The following is a 21,351-nucleotide window of genomic DNA, read 5'->3' on the forward strand; positions in this document are numbered from 1 at the left end:
CAATTATTGTTAGGTAAATGCTTTTCTGCCCTCTTTCAATCTCTCTCTTCCTTTCTGTTTCTCTCACTCTCTTTCTTTTGCTGCCTTCTCTGCTCTGCACTCCCATCTGGTGAACAGTCCTCTGCTTTTACTGTGCTGAGGTCATTTTCATCCTAAGAGGAAAGTGAAACCTTATGAGGGGAACTGTTAACAAAATGCACAGCTAGGTGGTTACAGACCACTTTAGTGGGGCTTGATTTTTGTTAATTTTTTTTGTTATTATTTTTTCTGCTGTTTTACCATTGTCAGTTAACAAGACTGTTTTTGTTAAAACTGATTTAGTTATAAGTTGTCTTCATAAAAAACGTTTGCTGTATGTCTTACAAAACAGCTCTAGAAATGTATGGTACACAAATCATGAAAGAAACCCACCAGTGCGGTTTTCGAAGTAGGTTTTTGCCTCCCAGCCCCTGTGTGTTTTTTTTTAAACCAGTTTTTCAAGGTCCTTCATAATACTGTAATTTCATTGAAATTCCTGACAAGCCTTGGCTCCATTTTGCTTGCAGAAGGCCTCACTGCGAAAACCCGAGACAGCTGTGGCCACTGAAGTGTTCTGCATTCAGTAAGGAAACCAAGTGCTGCATATGCAGAAAGTGGGAAACATTTCCTGGAATGCAAACAACCTCCCTGTAGGATTTTTCTGAAAATGGTCCAAAGAGGTGTTCTTTTGGAGCAATGGCATCTTTATTTAGATTCAAACATTCAGACCGGCCTTTATGCATGATTTCCGCTCTTCTTGGTACAATCAGTTCGGTGTCTGCAGTCATTCTCTTCCATTACAGAATATGAGGAAAATGTGCTGAAGCTGTATAATTGTCTCTGCTGGCTTACACAAAAAGCAAATTCAGGACTCCCCTCCCTTCTTTCAATTAAATCTTCTCATGAATATGGAGTTTTCTGTCCACAGTGTAGAGAGCAGCCAAATGAGAGCTTGCCTGTAAATTATGAAAGTGACTTAAGCTCAGTTGAAGAATTTACAACGAAGATTAGGGATCCGGCTGAGGGCACATTGTGTAGGTAATCATATTTATGCATATTAAAGCTAGGGGGGATTTTTCAAGAATCCATGGAAATGCATGGATAATGAGTCTCCTTGGATGCCTTCAGTCAGAATTTGGCGATTAAACCGATCAAATGCTCGTATCAATCCCTGCTATAGAAGAAAAACCTGCAGAGTGAAAAGATTTGTCATATGGCCCTTTCACGTCTTATTTAGAAATATTTAATTTTTTTCCCACACATTCTCCTTTTTAAAGGCCTGATTCACCTCAAAGATAGCCATAGTGCAGGATTGTGACAGGAGGTCACCTCATTTTAGCTAGTATGCATTAACTCCAATCCGAACCCAACTGATACCATTTGATGTCATTGAGATGGTGTGAAAAGAAGTGGTCCTCTTGGTTTTAAAGCTGCCCTGTCAGCTTCATGAGGAGAGTGTTAAGCCCTATCACTTCATTTGCCCACAGTTCCAGCACCCCTAATGGCCCAGGGAGCCCTGGCTGGGGTTGTGGGGAGGTCAGGTTGAATTACAGGACATAAACCACAACACAAGCCTCCTATCACCATAGAAAATAAAAGCAATGGCAGCTGAGGTGAGAGGGTGGGGCCAATGGCAGTTGTTGTTTTTTTTTTTTGGGGGGGGTGGGGGGTGGCTGTGGCAACGAATCTTTTGAATTGATAAGCAGAAGCTATTGATTTGGTCGATTATTGATATAAATGTTCATGGACTTGTAATCTCCCTCTGACCAGATTGTGGAAGGAAGTAAAGGAAGAACCTGAAGAAACTAGACAGATAGATAGATATATAGATAGATATTATTATTTTAATAATATTAACAATGCACCTGAAACGTGAAAATCTCAAACAATTACACCCTTAATAGATGGATAAATAGTGAATGTCAGTTCACTGAGGTCAACTGGTTTTACTGGAGTTGCAGACAAGTCCAGAGACAAGGGGTCCAGGGGCGCCCAGACTCCTCCACCATCTGGCAGCCATAAAAGGGTTGGAAGTTTGAGTTTTAGGGGTTTTTTTTTACGACCTTGCAGGGTGAGACATGGCAAGGCACTCTAGATGCCCCCAAGTTCCTATGCTTCCTCAATTGGAGGTCAGAAGTTCATTACCTTTCTCCCTTATACAGTACATTGGTGCTTTAGATGGGGAGAAAGTGGGTTTTATGCAAACATCTTTTGCATATTTCTGGCCACTGAGAGAATTTTATAAGGCTGGACAGCAGACGTGATTCACACAGATGGCGAGAACTTCTGCAGACTCTGGTGAGTCAGTGGATGAGTTTTGTGTCGATATGCATCATCAAGTGCCTCATTAATTCTCTGTGAAACTTCAAACAGCACCACTGACACAAAATAAGGAAAAATAAATCATTTACAAAGTTGTTGTTTTTTTCCTGCTCTGAGTTCAGAGTAGCATCCAGATATTCAAATTAACGGATATATAATATTTCTACCATCAATTTAAAAAGTCTGGAAACAAAAAGTGAATTTGTGCACATCGGCTAAATTCCTGATCCTCTTCTGTCCTACAGTATTACCTTGCATGCTTTCCTCATTGGGTATTTCAGGTCTAATCAAGCCCAGATTCCTTTAGAAATTGGATCCTCCACAGAGACTAAACCAACTTTAACACTTTGTGCTGCTCAAGTAACATTGCCCACTCGTAAATATCCTTTAACACAGAAGGACGAAATCAAATAACTGCGAGAGCGCGTTATTTGTCATTAAGAAATCTGGAATTCAGTCGGATGCACCACAACCTTCTTCCAACTTCTTGACCTCGTTTCGGTTTCCTGTCTAATTTCCATCTTGTGTATCTGAGTGTGGTTGAGTTTCCAGTCTCTTTATGACCCCCTCGCTTCAGCATCCTCTTTGGAGGACAAAAAATGCTGACAGTGGAAGAGAAAAAACTGTGTTTGGCAGGCACGCCCTTGAAGGTTTCTGTGTCACTCAAGCCCATTGAATTTTTAATTATTTCCTGGCTGTGGTATTCTGCTCTATTTCACTAGGGCGCCTGGCTCCATGCTGTCTCACAGCTCAGATGGTAGACACTGTGTTAGACATTTGCGGTTAAATCTGCTTAAATCCTTAGACGCCTACTGCAAGCAGGTGAGACCTTTAGTTGGAGGGGCTTTTTAGCTGGGCCTGGAGAGCCCAACAGTCTGGTTCCGGAAGTAAAAATGTCATTCATTTTCTCCGTAGACTAAATGATTTTTAACAAAAACGTATAAACCTTTAAATACAGACCTACCGTGAGCTTCGAGGTTGTTAATCGATGGTATATGCTTCTGCTGAAGCCATCAGCCCATGTTATTTCAACTTCATTTTCAAAAAATCATGTTTAACAGTGGAAATCCAGGTGAATAACTACATTACCCATGATCCTGAAGAGAACGATTCACCAATCAGAGTCACGGCAAAATAACTCTTCAGCCTCCCTACACTCTCAAACTAATATATTTGCATATATCTTAATATTTTGGAATAAAATTTAAATATATTACTTCTATACATATAATCAACAACTTAAAATCATAGTTGCATACTGTATATAAAAAAATAATAATAATTGTCATTCGTAATGTTTCATGGGATTGTAGTTCATTCCGTCATTAAAGATGTTAAGTACACAGTCTTGAACTTTTGTCTTTTTGTCCAATTTTCCAAATGCTTTGCTTTAAATCAAAGTTTGTAATGTTGTGATTCACCTCAGAGCTGGTTGCTTTCATTCATCCCTTAAAATGCTTTTATGAAGAATTTCATGAATGGGAAAACACTGTTGCATTCTATTGCACATTGCTTATTCCATGCTGCTTATTCCATGCACATTATAACGTGGACGACTGTATCTCAAACAGTCACTGGCGATGAGGCGATACCTCAAGCATGTGATTGCACATGCGAAACTACATTGCCCATACATCAGCGTTTCCCAAAAGGGGTCTGCTGGAGACAGACGGCACTTCCCACTTCACTGTGGATCCCGCACACAGCTCTTGTCTCTCAGACTGATGCATTTAGCATCCAGATCCTTCTTATTCCCTGCCTGGCAGACAGCAGTAATGTAATCTCTGTTGTTTTATGGGTAGAAGTGTACATCATAACTCCTAACAGCTGGATGTGCCCCGTTCCAGCGCTGTCTGATCATGCCTATTGCATTTGCCCCATATAATTGTCATAATAATGACTTCAAATACATTAGATACCAGGATCTCTGATTGCACTTGACAAGAGCTTCTCCAGGCCGGCGAGTTACACATCAAAGACGCGTTCAGAGGGTGGTGCAGTTGCAGCATTTGGCTCCTGATTTATTGAGAGGCTCTTAGCATATTTCAGGCTGTCTCTCCCTCACTTTTCCGTGTCATGTCGAGGTCTCCCGAGTTCCAAGAGAGGAAAAGAATAATAAGGGCAAGAGAGAATGGGGGAAAAAATGACCTCTGTTATGAGTTAGAGGTTGCATCAGCAGCGCTGATTCATGGAGGAAAAATGTGGTTTGTGTCTCTTTAAGTCTCTAGGCTGTCTGCAAAATGCATTAGTCCTGTGGAGCAGACACAGGCCAGGGCGGAGGGAGGAGCCCAGGGCTGCGGAGGGTGGGTGGGCTGGAAGACAGAACAGCCACAGTCTGGCCCTCCAGCCTCCTGGCTAGACTGCTGAAAGTTATTATTGAGTTCCTGAGCAGAGCCTCCCCTCCCTGCCATACTGGTGTCTGTTCACCCTGTGCTGTCGTTCTCTGGCTCACACTGACTGGGTATACATGTGCATTGCTAATAATTTAGGATTTTTTATTTGTTGAAGAATTAAAACATGAAATTAAATCTTTTGTCCTGAAAAGCAATAACATTGGAGAAAGCATGTGTTTCAGTTGCTTAACGGGATAGTTCAGCCAAAAATGAAAATTCTGTTTAATGTGGACCCATATGGCTTGCTGTTTTCCATGGAACAAATTTTTAATTTCACGTATTTTTCAGTCAGTTTTAGGTACTCTGACTAAAATGGCATATTTTTTTGGTGAACGTAAATAACATATTTAAGTTGATGATAATGTGCAAAATTAAAAAAAAAATAAATAAAATAAAAAAAAGTCAAACTTTAACAGACCAGCATTTAGAGAAATGTGTAAATATGGTAAACATGTACCAAACATATAAAATATACATACAGAATACTGTCCTTGTGAAAACTCCTGAGTGCCTGAAATAATAGCATATAATAAATATACTTCATTTCATGTCAAGTACTTTTTTAGAATTAACTGTATTCTGAATTCTTCATGCTTTTAGAGACTGTTATTAATTTTCCGTGTTTTAGCCAGTTTAGGATATTGCATTGCGTGTAGCACGTTTTTTACGGAAACAACTTATTCACAATTCAAGTTGCACGTTCAGACTTGCACGTACTGTATATTAGTTAACCTGTTCATTCGCTTCATTGTCTGTGCAAATGTAAGTTTTAATATTCCATATATGTTGTGGATATAGTGGTTAATATTAACGGTAATCATTCCGTTTGTAAAGCGGTTGCCGGCGTCCTGCTCTTTATGTACATGCAGTTCAAGAAGGGAAATCCAAAACATACTGGATTATTGGATTATATGAATCAATTATTTTAGGATGTTTCTTCTAAAAGCGTATGTTTCTCTGGATGTTTCTTCTTCTTTTTGTGCACTGTTAATGTCTTGCAGTATTATTGTTTTCTCGCCATATTTTGGTCAACAAGTTGTAATTACAATTGTTTAATTTATCATTATGATGCGTCTTTTTTGTCTCGTATTTATAATTGTTGATGAAATTAAAAAGAGAGCATTATTCAATGAACATTTCGCTGGTTTTAAACAACATAAGCGAGAGTAAATGACAATAGAATATAATTTTTTTTACATAAACTATCCTTTTAAAGCATAGAATAAACACAGTGAACTTTAAGGAAGCTTCACTAGGTTGAGAATTGAAGTGGAGACAGACGGACCGATGTCCCTCAGTCGTCAGTGTAAAGGCAACAACGGTCAGAGTGGATTGGTGCCGGGAAAGCTAGGAGATTATGTGCTAACGCCAGGCCCTTTGCATCCAAGAACAGAAGCACCGTGCCCTAATCCCTCTGACCGGATCAGACTGAACACATTAACACACAGAGCAGTCTGTCCTCGAAACACCGGGAACACACAAACACACAGACTCGGGAGACCTTTATATAACACACTGGCCTATATTTTCGTTCACTCCTGTCAGACCTGAGCTGCCGCTGACTCACTGGTCTTCTAGTGCCATTTTGGCACTAGTTCAGAACACCCGATTATCGGTGAACCAGCCACATCTCGAGGACTTCTGGGCTCTTGTAGATGTTGGTGAAAAATGAAGGTACCAACATCACAGGCATTATGGGAGCTGAGTGCTTGCACAAGTAAATGTGTTAAAGGGTGTCAGGTTTACCTGGATATTGTTAGCAGGGTTGGGAGAGGGTCTCGCCTGCGAACACCCTGGAGTGGAGATGGCGAATTGCGTATTTTGTTGAGTTCTGTTTGAGTCAGAGCTTAGCTGTGCTCAAGCTGTTATGTGGTTGCTATGGAGAAAAACACTGGCCCATGTAGATTCAGAGGAGCGCTGTAAAATGAAAGTGGTCCAGGAAAAATAAATTTTCAGGAATTTTTGGGGTTACAAAGCAGACAGTGCGTGAAATGAGCAGAATAAGGTAATCCCTGCCGAAATGATGCTGAGATGTGTTTTAGATGCTGGTCCCCAGAATCCAGTTGCATTAATCTTTTGTAGACTAGTCTTATTACCCTTACAAAAATCAAGAGTTCTGGCAAACCCCTGTGGCAAACTCATTATTTCACATGCAATTTCACATTTTCCACATGCAAATGAGCTTTGCGGCAAACTCATCATTGTTGCTACAGGTTTGCCATTGAAGTGTTTGCAAATAGCGGCAAATTGTCCGTTGATGCCGAAGGATTGATGCAGGTTTATCACTACCGGTGAAGAACTGCAAACTTCTGGCAATAATTTGCGTCAAATCACAAGCTCAAGCTGAAAATTTGCGGCAAGTTTGCCAGAACTGTAGACTTTTGAAAGTTAGCTAAAACGTTCCTTTTAAGACTGGTCTTAACTCCGCTGATTGGTAACTCCACTTTCCTTCTCTCTAAGGATTCCCCCAAACCTCCGTTGTTGTGGTCCAAGCCATTTGTTATTATTATTATTAATTGCATTTTAAACACTAAATTTGTTCATTAAAATAGATTTAGCAACATTGTATTCTTTAAATGTGTGATTGTCATAAAAACTGTCCAGAAAAAGTTCTTGTCTAATTTTACTCCAAAATCAAAAGAAACAAATATGAAAATATATTTGGCATAAAGAAAATGCAGCCTACATTTTAAGTCCATTAAGATTTTTTGCATTATGACATTACTTTTAGGACACTTAAGCACATTTTATCCTTAATTGTCATTACAGTAACATAGTCAGTTTTTCTGTATTACAGTGAAAAAGTTATTGTACAATAATTTTTTTTTAAAGTAAAATCAGCGAAAATAGCCTTTGGATGGAAAATGAAAATGACAGATAAATAGTTTAAATTATATATATATATTTAAATTATACTATCTATCATTTTCATCAAAAATAAATAAATACAAATGGTATATATATATAATTTTTATTTATTTATTTTTGCATTGCGTTATGAGAATAGTAGGGTAAAATGTGTAAACTGTTGTGAAAATAATGTCACACTGTAAAAAAATCTTAATGGCCCTAAAGTAGGCTTCATTTTCTATTTAAAAAAATATATATAATAATTTTTCACGGGCTAAACCAACACAAACCAGCATGGAAATACTGTATATGCTGGTCTTTAAATCAGAGATGCATCCCATCGACTATCAGACAGGTTTGTAAAGTTGAACCTTTACAAATTGTAGAAATATCTTTTTTAACCAGACATTCAAAGCAAAATTTGACGGAAACCAGACAAGTATGTCAGCTTTTATTTAAGGAGGAATGCAGTGGAGTTTTCCAACATTTGGTTTCCTCCCCTGAAATAGTGAGTGTCCTTCTTTACTGCTGTATGGAAGAATGAACCTCTCTGTTTCTCTACTAAACTCTTTATGTAATCATCTGCTTTATTAAACTGAACTAAACCTGTTCCATGTGGATGTAGGTACTCCTTGATGAAAAATGCAAACAAGCAAACTACAGAAAAGGGACTTCCAAAATGCTGGGTTTTCATGTAAAGATGTAACAGTACTTCACATATTGCTCTAGAAAATACCTAACTCTAACCTTGCATGACTATTTTGAGGAAATAAATATGAATTACTGGATTCTGGGCACTTTTCCTCAATGGTTTGCTCCTTTTTTTTTTTTTTTTGCCCCCAATTTAGCTTTTTCATCTACCACATATTCCTGTGTTTCTTCTGTTGTTTCTAATGCTTCCTGTCTTTTTACCGACATCCATTAGCACTTCCACCTCCATTCAGCTGCACTTATATTTGTTTTGACAAAAGCTGGGGGAACATTGGGCTTTGAAAGTGACTGTAAAAAGCAGGCAAACTAAAATGATCCATTCCCAGTCTTGGCCGTATCAAACCTTAATTATAGGGCCCACTCCCCTCTGTGCCTCGCTCGCAAATGCATGGGCCCTGAGAGCATCTCACAGAAACTGACATGCTTTCCATTACTGTAGGTCCACTTGTGATGATTAGCTGCAGTCTAAAATGGACAAGCTATGGCCCAACTAAAGGTCAAGTGAAGGCCTCCCTCCTAGATGGTTGCACTTTATTGTGCCAGGTCTTGTGTTGCTGATCATCAACGTGTAGATGGCGTCAGGGTTGATAATGCAAGAAGGTTGTTGGAGGTAGTACATTTCAGACGGATTTATAACCTCACTCGAGCCAATTACCACCATGCATACAAGCATATCCCTTCTCAAGACTCCTCCCCTAATCCCAGGGAAGACATAGTGAAGGTGCTGTGACATCGTTGAGACCCTAAGCACTGACCCTAACTTCACCCTGCCGCTTCACAGCGGGAGTTTTTACAACTTCAACAGCCTCTTCGTACCCTGACACCCCCCTGACCTCCCCTTGGCTTTCATGGCCTTATCACCTTCCCAAATAAATCCACCAACACACCTTATTTGGTGTAGTAGAGGTTTCAAGTTGCGATGATTGCCATTAGTCCTCCATTTGCAGCAGAGTATGAGCTTTCACACAGTTCTTCCAGCACCATTCTGAAGTGACTGTGTGTGTGCGGTTAGGTGAAGGTGTGGGAAGGAGTGATTGTGTATTCAGTGTCTGACAGACCGAAGCAGCTCCCTGACAAAAAGCATATCCTGTGTGTCCTGCTCTATTTAACTGTCATGACTGATTGATCCCCAACTAGAGCATTACATACAAAAAAAAAGCATTGGATGCATTCCATATGGGGCAAATATTTCTCCACTCTCGTCGGTTCCTTTCCATATTTCTCAAACATTTTCAGCTTTTACAGTCAGAATTTTGTGCCCTCCTCTTTTCTTGCAGAACTTTTTGCTTCAAGGTGTTTCTTCAGTTTTATGTCCTAGTGGTTTATTTTTATTACAACTAAAAGATTTAAATGTATTTATACAGTGTTAACATATTTTGATAGTGTGTCTGTCTGTCTGTCTATCGATCAATCGACCGACCAACCGACCAGCCACAACATTAAAACAATCTGCCTAATATTATGTAGGTCCCCTTCATGCTGCCAAAACAGCGCCAACCTGCATCTCGGAATAGCATTCTGAGATGCTATTCTTCTCACCACAATTGTACAGAGCGGTTATCTGAGTTTCCGTAGACATTGTCAGCTCGAACCACTCTGGCCATTCTGTGTTGACCTCTCTCATCGACAAGGCATCTCATATCCACAGAACTGCCGCTCACTGGATGTGTTTTGTTTTTGGCACCATTCTGAGTAAATTCTAGAGACTGTTGTGTGTGAAAATCCCAGGAGATCAGCAATTACAGAAATTCTCAAACCAGCCCATCTGGCACCAACAATCATAACTCGGTCATATCTGCATTATTTTATGCACTGCACTGCTGCCACATGATTGGCTGATTAGATCATGTGGCATGGGGCCTGTCTAGATATAAGAAATTACTTTTTTCAAATAGTGTTGGTGCTGTTTTTTACATCAGTAATGTCCTGACTATACTTTGTGATCAGTTGAATGCCACTTTGGTGAATTAAAATGCCAATTTCCTTCCGAAACAGCAAAATCTGTACATTATTCCAAACTTTTGGCTGCCAGTGTATATCTCAGGGCCAGCAAAGCCTTCTCTGCTGGCCTAACATGCCTAATAAATAAATATTTTTTTCATCCTTTCATTCTCAGTCACCTTTTTGCCTATGTATTTTCAATCATTTTCCACTCCTAATTCATCTACAAATAGCAAAAAACAAAAAGTTTATCCAATCAGAATGTATTCCTCTATGCTTACAAGCAAAGTGTGACAACTGTTTCACAAATCTCATGCCCGAAGCCGAGCTCATTATCTGAAGCAGCACGTGAGTCTGAGCTCCACCCCCTCAGACCTTCAGAATTTCCACAGAATCCCTCAACAGTGCAAGTGAATAGGCATCTAAAGTCAGATTGTTAGATTCATCAGCCAATCAGATGGATGTATTTGTTCTTGGTGGGTGTGGTCTTTAGGATATGTCCCAGTCCAGGCCTTCTAGATGGCCTTGAGTGACACAATCATGCTTTAAGTGATGTACGTAATTTGGAAGCAAAGAGCGCGAGATTTTGCTGACGAAACTGCTGTCATCACTGCCGCTATCACCATTGAGAAAGAGATCCTTATGGATTTAAAAACCTGAGATGTTCATGGTCGTGCGATCGATTGATTAAACAGGAAAGGAGGACTGATTTTCACTTCAAGTAAATTGGTAAGTGCTTTTTGCATTGTTATAGCAACATCAGGAATTTTCTAAGTGTAAATTAGGCTGCTTGAGCATTCAGTGTCGGATCAAGTTTTGAAAAGAAACCGCGTTCCCTGACAAAACAAAATTTATTGCAAGCAAAATGTAAATTGCAAATATTATTAGAGAGCTTTTTCTTTGTATTAGACCTCCTTGGTTCTGGCTTTTGTGTGTGTACGTGTTTTTAAAATGTAAATTGGTTCTCATTCATTGTGAAACTGTGTTTTCTTAATGCATGAATCGCACTGAAGGCCTAGACTTAAAATGCACGGGCCGCGGCTGATATATATAATGTATAAAATATATAATGGAAAAAACATTTTAAAAATACAAATTATTGCATGTTTAAAACTATGATAATCTATGAAATAAACAACTTCTATATTAATTGTGTGAAAATGATTTTTTATAAATTTTTCAAAAATTACATCTGCCCCACAGTTGTGCCATCATTTTGTCTACACCAAAAAATGTTGCCCCTTGTAAAGCTTTTTCAGAAGTTAGTGTACTTGTTAACCAGGTCAACCAAAGTGTCAGGGATGAGCATGCTTGAGATGAAATATGAGACAAGTGATGTTTATAGAAAATTAAGAAAAATCAAGGTAAATTTCCCTTGTGAACAGTATATTTTTTTTGGGCATTACTTCCAAAAAGTGTGAAAATATTATTTAATTGTGTGTATTTAGGATACATAAAATTTTAGATATAAAATTAGCCTTAGCAAGACAAAGGAGGTGGCTATTTTTACATTTAAAAACATAAAAAATTGAATTTCCATCACAGAATGCTATTAAACACAATACAGAATTTGAGATGTGGTGGAAATGACACTAGGGTGGAAATTTCCATGACTTTCAGAAAATGACTTAAATCTGTGCATGTATTATAACTATTGGACATTGATAGCAGACAAATTAAATAAACTAGTGAGAATGTGAAAACATTTTTAACAGGATTTTACTTTCTAGAAATTCAAAGTGCCCAATTGAAGAAACCCTTTATAGACCGAGATAGATAAGAATGACTGGGATAGATAGCACCATTAGCACCATGGCTCAACGTGTCACAAGCACTTATGCTAACAAGTGCGTCATGGCTCTGATAGTGTCCTCCTCTTAATTGAACCTCATTCTTAATTTGTCTTTGATTCAGTTTCTTCGATTTCTGTGCATCAGCTAACTCTTAGCAGAGAGGGAGGGGGTCTTCAGAGAGACGTTCAGCTGCTAACAGATGTCTACACTCACTTCAGGAAATAAAGCCCCATCTGCTCAGTCAATCACTTGGGCATGAGAGCCAAAGTCAGCTAGCCATACCACCCTCTGCTCTTCCCACATAGGGATGCCTAGAAACTGCAGAAAGAAAGGGCAGGAGGATCACAATTTCACTCAGCGTTGGTGCAGGGGCTTGTGGCCTGCTTGAAGGTGTTCAACCTGATATGTGATATTTTGGCTCTCTTTATTGACTAAGAGGTTATCCAGTGAGAAGGGATGGGCGATACAACTTATTTTCTTTTCAAACCGATACCAATACTTTCAAGTCCAATATCGTCAATACCAATACGATACTTCTATTAAATATATTTTTTTGGGATTTCTTGGAATAAAATGGGTCATTTAAAATATTATTTTAGGCAACGTATGATTATTGTTCATATTCATGGTAACTACATAATAATATCCCTAGTTAAAAAAAAAAAAATCTAAATGTTAGAATCAATATTTTTGTGTGAGGATAAAGTGTATGTGTATATAGAATAATAATATATATATATATATATATATATATATATATATATATATATATATATATATATATATATATTTATTTATTTATTTGATACAACATCAGTATCAGAAGTATCGATACTTTAGGATCGATCCACCCATCCCTACCAGTGAGACTTTAATAGTCTTTCTGCCCTTAACTCTTCACGCATTAACTTTAGAACAGAAGCGCTCAGATTAAAATTTAGGCAGGACCACTGCTCGAGTATAGCCCTCATGTTAGCCTGATCATTGAGCACGTTTACATGCACCCCAATACGCTGATAAGCATATCCAAAAATCAGACAATGCATGAAAACCGTGTTTACATGAGACTTGAAATAATAAGGTTATTCTCTGCTTTTGATGTTAAAACGTAAACAGGCATGCGCATGACACTTGAGTTTATGGGCAAAAATCTACCGTGTCATTTGGTTTTTGCTTAAACCATTTATGATCTTACCCAGCTAAAGGAATGCTGTATAAGGCATTTACATTTACTTTTATACGTTGTCAACTTATTAAGCATAATCGGTGTAAGAACATGCATGTAAACCCACTCATTGTGTTGTTTTAAGTTTGTTTCTGGAAGATTTCTCTGTTTTGTCGTAAAACTATATTACCTAGGACTACATACTATAGCTTGCCCCACAATCTCTAACAAGTGAAAACTTAGACAGATTAGAACTGAGTGTAATAATCTTTTATCTGGTAAGCATACAGAGTTTCTACCGACATTAAACTGAGGAGGGTGAACAGGGCATTGCTTTTTCCCATGGCTTCCTGTTTGCATGTTCCTGCATTATTAGTGTTCTAAATGTGAAGAGAAGCAGAAACACATTGTGTGCATGTGTTTGCCTTAGATCCCTGTGGAACTGCACTACACAGTTTGATTCTATTTAAGAACATAAATGCAATATCAGTTTATGAAGCGATCACTTTGCATTAGTAGATATAAATAAAATTGCACAGTACTAACATGCATGTCATGCATGTCCAAGGATTCTAATGAGCTGTACATATGTCAGTAGATGTTTGAGTAGAAATGTCTGTGTATGTGTTAAGGCCAAATTATACTTCAGTTTTTCGTGAGGTGCTACGTCACGCATAGTGCGTGTAATGCACATTTCGACAAAAGCGCAGTCCGCGCAGACTCTCCACATGCAGCCCAGTTTTTTAGAGACACTCTGATAGTCCGCGTCTGCACATGCGCCTTGAGTAGGGGTTGCACAGACTAGTCGACTATGACTGATGTAGTCGACACTGTCAGCCTCAAGTCGACTAGTCACTGTAAGAAATACAGCGGAAAGGGAAAGAATCAGAAAATAAAGCATGTTTGCACAATAGCCCAGTTGGTGACGATATGCATTTACAATGCGAATTGCCAAAAAAATATTGAAGGAGAAGAAGAAATACTGCACGTGTGGAGCCCAGTGGCTCAAATGCTACGGTAACTTGCAATATACTCTAAGCAGTTGGCCTTCAACCATAAAAGAGATACAAGTACAATGAGAGCCGCTCTTCAGCCAGGCTCGCAACGGGAGTGGACAGGAGAGAGGAGAGGTGCAAATTTATAAGACTCATTTGGGCAGTGGATGATGAGACCTTTTTGGACATTTTCTGTTTTCTGCGGAAAAGCAAAATACACCCTAGCAGAAAGTGTTCTTGCATTAAAAAAAAAAAAAGCTAGTTGCAGCACAACTAAAGAAACTGAATGCATTTTTTTTTCCAAAGTTAAGGATCTTTTAACTTGACACGCTGTCTTAAAAACACGGCGCTCATGCGTGAGATACAATAAAAGCAGCGAGACTCGGTACAACAGTAAACATGCAATAGCTGGACATATCTGACCAAGAAAATAAAACGCCATGAATGCAGATGGACACAAAAATCTATTCTGTGTAATGTAAATGTTATCTTTAAGGTTGAATCATTATGGAGCAGTGATTGAGATATTGGATATTTCAGTCTCATGGGTCTGTTTGGAATACAGTTTGTTGAAGCAGATGGATTCAGGATTCATCACACTCCGAGCAGGATTAGGCGTTTGAGCCCCACCTCTGCCCTCAAAGTCTGTTCCCTCTTCAGCTCAGACGGCAGCAAGACTCTAGTCCAAAGGCTATTAACACAATCCAATCAAGGTTGGTTTTCCCTAAGGCTACATATCTGAATTCTGGAAAGGCTTCTGGAGGAGCATGACTTCAATGGAAACGTGATGGCACTGGTACTGAAAGCAGAAACGCCAGAGACGTTTTCAGATGGCACTGATTCGCCACCCTTCACCAGCTGACACCTAGTGACAACTGAGCTTAATATGAATTGCGAGATCATCTGTAGCACTTGGACAGCAGGCATTACCCTCTGCTTTCTTTCTCACATACACTTATATACACACTTTCATCCCCTACAGTCTTCCAGAATCCCCTTCTAATCCGAGGACCGGTCTCCAACACCCGGTCTCAATAAAACGGTTCCCCAAAGTGCGCTCTACCAGGTTTGCCCTTGACTCTGGCAAAGCGCGTTGAAGCACACATAGATCTGGGGATTACATGCAGGATTTCCGGGGGGGAAAAAAATTTGTAACAGGAAACTTGTTGTGCCTGGTTGCTGTGCACCACCAGCGATACAGTTCTATCAGGTGGCATAGCGCATTTATTGTGAGATTGTTAGTTGCTCAAGTTCAATAGAGGATACTATTTTTGTTTCACAGCGAATGCAACTCTACTTGTTCGAATTCCAAGTAATTTCAACTGAGATTAGGAGCATGCACCATCCCCCAAACAAGCCTGATGGTGTAACAAATCGAATGCAAGTGGAGGTTGATATTTGCTTCATTAGTCATTCCAAAATCAGAAGCAAAAGTGGTTAGATGTTATCCAATGGGCTTCAAAATAACACATCCTGGTCCATCCTTTGGATGGACTAGCACATTCCGATCTTTTATCCTCGATATTTGCTTGGGATGTCTGCATATTTTGGACCACTGGCAAAAGTGTCCATCATCGTCCCAGTTGTCTCAACATTTCCAGACATTACTAAAACATGACTTTATCCCCATCTAATTAAAGACCATTTCATTTGCATGACTGCATTTCTGGTGAGATCATGAGATGATTCGTGCAAAGCCATCCGTTACATCTTTGCAGCGCAGATTTGCGTGTTCCAAGTGTTTCATCCGTGCATCAGATACTTGTGTGTGTGTGTGTGTGTGTGTGTGTGTGTGTGTGTGTGTGTGTTCAGTCTCATGTTTGCTGTAATGTGCCTTCAAAGAAATTCCTCACAATAGGCAGTTGAAAGGGCATAGGATTGAATGGCCACTTTAAGAGTAAGCCGTACTTGGCCTTCAAGTATACATTCCTGCTGCTTTGTGTTTCCTCTGTGGTCCTGCTCCTCGAACCCGCCCACTCACATTCAGGAACCAGACGCTCTGGGTTCCCACAGGGCCATCAGCCAAAGCAAACTACAGAGAGGAAATGTGGCCCTCACTCACTCTTTTAATCACTCACTCATGCACTCAGTCATTAACTGAGCTTGGTTAGTTGTCCTTTCATTTTCTCGGTCATGATTAAGAATATAGAGTGTTTTTGACACTTAAATCACATTAAAAAATGCATGAATTTCATAGCATTAAAGAACAAAGTATCAAACCAAGAAGGATTTTCAAACAAATGGTGCTTGCTAACTTCACTGTTCTGAGCCATTTTTGGAATTACTTGAAACCATCTGGTCTAAAGGCCAATTTATAGTTCTGTGTCAAACGTAATACATTTTGGGGCCACTGTATGCAATTGGAAAACCTTGTTTTGAATCAGTTGGTTATTCTTCGATGTACAGTCCAGATGTGCATGTTCTAATCTGCATCGTGTGTGTGTGCATGTGCGCATGTGCGCGTGTGTGTGTGTGTGTGCGTGTGCGTGTGTGTGTGTGCGTGTGCGTGTGTGTGTGTGTGTGTGTGTGTGTGTGTGTGTGGGTGGGTGTGTGTGGTTTTACACAGCTGTTTGATACAGTCTGCCCTGCATGTGTGTCATGGGGCCAAGCGTTTGATGTGGCGGTGAATGAGGGCCATGTCACAACTGCCCTGATTTCAGATCAGCGGACATTGCATCAGCGGCTCCCTTGTGGTGTCTGGGAGGGTGCACAGTCAAAGACTATTATGTCTGGGACGAGTTGGTCTTCCTGGAACTCCAGACCTCAGGGAAGGAACAAATACAGACAGACGTTCTTTGTTGGGTGTACAGCGGTTGATGTGTGCTTGAGTCATGTTTTGACTTTACCTATCCGCATTTTTTTGAACGAAAAAAAAAAAACAATGCTTCCCTTTCCGCGAGGCATGTGGACAATGAAATTACCCTGAGGATATTGCAGTAGTACTATGTGATATTCTGTAAGGAGTGGCTCACTGTTGAAAAGAAATATAGAGATAAGAAGGGGGGAAATAGGACAAATTTGTGCACTATTTTAAGAAATAAGAAATCATGATACTATAGCAATATTCCAATGGCAAGAATGCATATTTTTAGTTCAGACAACTCAAAGAAAGTGGCTGAGAAGACAAAAAATGTTTCAGCCTTAGGTCAGCACACACTCTAGTATTTCTCTTTGACCGAAATGCAAGCCAGAACGAGCTAAAAATGTAAGTCTATAACTTGTTTTATTTGTAAGGATGTTCGTATCGATCCTTCGAACAGTTACATCCTTCCTACACCAGTTTGAGACTGTCTACACTGGATGCATAGAAGCGAACGCTGAAAAAGATGGCATGTGTGGACAGTCAGCTGTGAGTTGCAGCCTGATATTGCATAAAAAATGCTGGATGGAAACACCAAACGCGAATAAAATCTGAAATGCGCATAAAAACTAAGACGCTCGCTTGAGGTGGATATGGTTTTTATTCGATAACAAGACGTGTGCATAAACTACGATGGAATCACATTTACCCAAAATCTCCCTATTGAATTTACATAGGAATATACAGTAGACAGCATTAACAAAGTGACGTGACTTTGCCTCAAACCATGTGAATTTCAGAAATTGCTCAGAGAATATCATCAATATTATTGCATAGCATCTCAAATGTTGCTCTGGTTATTCTGAAATGCAAAGCCTATTATCAAAATGATTGACTACTATATACCGTCATTTTTATTTCACCATAACTTGAATTTAAAAAAAGACTGAGTATAATTTGATGTTATCGAAAAATGTTGCTGTTGAAAATATTTTGTGAATTCACCTAAAAAAAAACTAAAAAAAAAAAAACAAGATTGTGAAATTCAAGTTTTTATTATTCAAGTTGTGGATTTCAGGTCGTGCAATACAGGGCTCAGTATTCAGGTTGTTGAATACGGGTTGAGAAATTTAGGTGGCAAAATTTGAGGACGATATCCGGGAATGCAAAGAAGAGCAAATAAGTGTCGATGTAATCCATCTCTATCTTGGACAATCGCAAAGTGATGGAAATGGCTCAAAAGTAATTTTAAATGTATATATCGTTGCTGTCTGATGAAAAACACATCTCCAAAAACTAATTTTCAAGAGCATGGAAAAACCCTTTCTCATAAACAATCTTAGAAGATACTTTTTAAACAGACAGCCTGATTAAACATCTTTTCATTGGTCATTTTGATGCACAATTCAAACAGTAGGAAGAGGTCATTCGGTGCGTTCCATCTATGGTAAAAAGTCAAAATTGCCAAAAGTGGAGATTAGGTACATACAGGGATGAGATATAGATATATATATATATATATATTATACATATATACATACACAGTATATAGCCTACATTTTTAATAGTGTGCAAAACGTCTTTTCTTTGCTCACATTGAACGAATCTGCTGAAAAGGCAAGTAAAATTATTCACGTGCACGCATACATGACCAGATAACATGATCCCCAGCATGGTCATACAGTGATGTCATATGAAACAGGTCAATATGCTCATACATTACCATTAATTATTTGTATTTTTTGGGTATATGTACAAATTGCGTGTCTTATAAAGGAAATTAATATAATAATACCCGATTAATAATAGCTACAGGAAATGACAAAAAATACTTAATAGGCCTCTGTATTATTTTTTATTTTTTTGTGTGTGTGATTGTTAATACTTAAAATGTGAGGAACAAAAAGACTGACATTTAAGGTTAAATGACTCGTGTAATGATCACTTTTCTATTTTGATCTTTCACACATGTATTACATGCGAGACAAAAACTATAACGGAAAACTGCTGTCTGATTTTAGTACGGGGTACAATGAAAATGCACATATTACAGAACACTTCTCTAAAGTATATAGATGAAGCCCAGATTTGTATTGTGAAGGTAAATAAGACACTGACAAATCATCAGTACAAATGTAATACAGTGAAGGATCCAATTAACTGATTAATTTGATCTTTTCTTCAATACACATCAATGAAACATTATAATAAGTATCCCTAAAGTATACCTTTTTGTGTTTTCACAATGTTGTTGTCACAGTTGTTTAAAATTACTGTTGAGCTGTTTCCATCACTTTGCGATTGTCCAAGAGAGAGATGGATTACATCGACACTTATTTGCTCTTCTTTGCATTCCCGGATATCATCCTCGAATTTTGCCACCTGAATTTCTCAACCCGTATTCAACAACCTGAATATTGAGACCTGAATTTCACGACCTGAAATCCACAACTTGAATAATAAAAACTTGAATTTCACAACCTGAATTTTTTTTTAGGAGAATTCACAAATTTCTTTCAAATATTTAAAATTAACAGCAACATTTTTCGATAGCATCAAATTACACTCAGTCTTTTTTCAAGATCATGAATTTGGAAACTTTTTCAGATTCAAGTTCTGGTGATATAAAAATGACACCATACTACTATTACCTCCTAGAACTGTTTGACATGCTTTCGCTCCCAGACATAAGGCATCTGTTTTGTCTGCACGCTCTAAACTGCAAGTAGGAATTTATTAACAAATTTAATTAAAGAGCCACAGTGGCTTCAACTTCCATTTCATTCCTAGAAGTGAAGTTTTTGTTCTATCAAACACATGGAATGGAAACGCTGCTTTATTTGCAATTAAATTTGTAACTAATGGAAATGTGAGTATTGATTACAATTGAAGCGATTTGCGTTTGACACAAAGGAATGCGTCACAACGCTCACGTTTGGTGTAGACTGTTCTAGACTGCAAGGGTTTTCACCTAATGATAAACACACTGGAACCAACGTATGCTATTCCCTTGTGTCATTTTTTTCCTGACACTGCAAGCCTCTACGCTTTTTTTAGTACAGTATGATGAAGTAAAGCAGAAAGTGCAGCACTTGTTGCGCAGAACACCAAAATCCAATGAGGATAACTGAAAAACAATTGCGTTTTGAGTCGCAATACACTAAAGAGTGGTGGTGGCGTAGTGGGTTGAAGCACATAACTGGTAAAAGGTTGCTGGTTCAATCCCCACAGCCACCACCATTGTGTCCTTGAGTAAGGCACTTAACTCCAGGTTGCTCCAGGGGGATTGTCCCTGTAATCAGGGCACTGTAAGTCGCTTTGGATAAAAGCGTCTGCCAAATGCATAAATGTAAATAAATGTAATACACTAAACATAAAAGGAAAAAATAAATATTAACATATTACAACCCAGATATTAAAATAATATAGTATTGCCAGGAACAGTATTCTTTTTAATACTGAGGTGCATAAAGCAGGCATTTCCTCTATGCATCTATGTGTAAGATCGTTGTATGCCTATTGAATCATTCAGAATTGTGTACTGAATTGGTAAAAGGCCACTCTCAAAGCCAATACATTCAGGGTGAAGAGTTCTTGAACATGAGTCCCCATTACTGACAAGTGTGAGTGTGTGCCATGTGTGTTTGTTACTCTGGCTCCAAAGCCTTTTTTGCCAACCACACACCTTTTTGAAGCTGTATGTGGAGGCAAGTGTGTATTAGCATGTAAGTCAGACCTGTATTAAAGGAATGGGCTCTAAACAGCCACGTAATGTGCACCCACGCCTTGTGATAACAATTAATGCTTATTATTATAGCTCCATACTCAATATCTACACAGAGAGCAAGACAAAGAGTGCAAACAATAAAGGATGTGTACTATTGGAGGCTCATCAGCCCCCTGTGGCAGGGATGGCAAAAATTTCCAGCACAACATCTCCTCCTTGTGGTGCATTGTAGTCAACAACTCTTACTCTTAAAGCCACAGTTATAATTCTCACTCAAGTGGTGTTTTTCACCCAATAACATCACATTTCTCATTCATCGATTCGACTCTTCTTGACTTATCCTCACCTCAGCTAACATTCGCACTGACTCTGTCAGGACACTTGGGTAACGAGAGTGTTTTAAATTCCTGAACTTGAGTTAGAGAGCTGCAAGTATGGGCAGGTTGTTCGTACAGCTAAGAAAAACACATCCTGGATCTGACATGCTAAAACCTGAGGGCATTGGGGGTGGGAATTCTCACTGTCATGCAGTGAGTCCAGGTGGCTCCCGAAAAGGCTTTTTTAGTTTTATGAATACCTGTACGTTTTGGGTTTTATTTGAACTGATGCTAAATTTACCACTAAGATTTACTCTCA

The 21,351-nt window shown here is 38.9% G+C and overlaps 1 protein-coding gene across 1 annotated transcript in view; it reads left to right on the forward strand.

Annotated features, from left to right (window-relative positions):
* The window catches only part of LOC127427583 (ski oncogene-like), a 47,926-nt gene that overhangs the window by 15,913 nt on the left and 10,662 nt on the right, over positions 1-21,351 (forward strand). The gene's annotated exons all lie outside the window — the stretch shown is intronic.

The sequence above is a fragment of the Myxocyprinus asiaticus genome, chromosome 37 (genome assembly GCF_019703515.2).
Source record: "Myxocyprinus asiaticus isolate MX2 ecotype Aquarium Trade chromosome 37, UBuf_Myxa_2, whole genome shotgun sequence".
In the NCBI taxonomy this organism is placed as follows: domain Eukaryota; kingdom Metazoa; phylum Chordata; class Actinopteri; order Cypriniformes; family Catostomidae; genus Myxocyprinus; species Myxocyprinus asiaticus.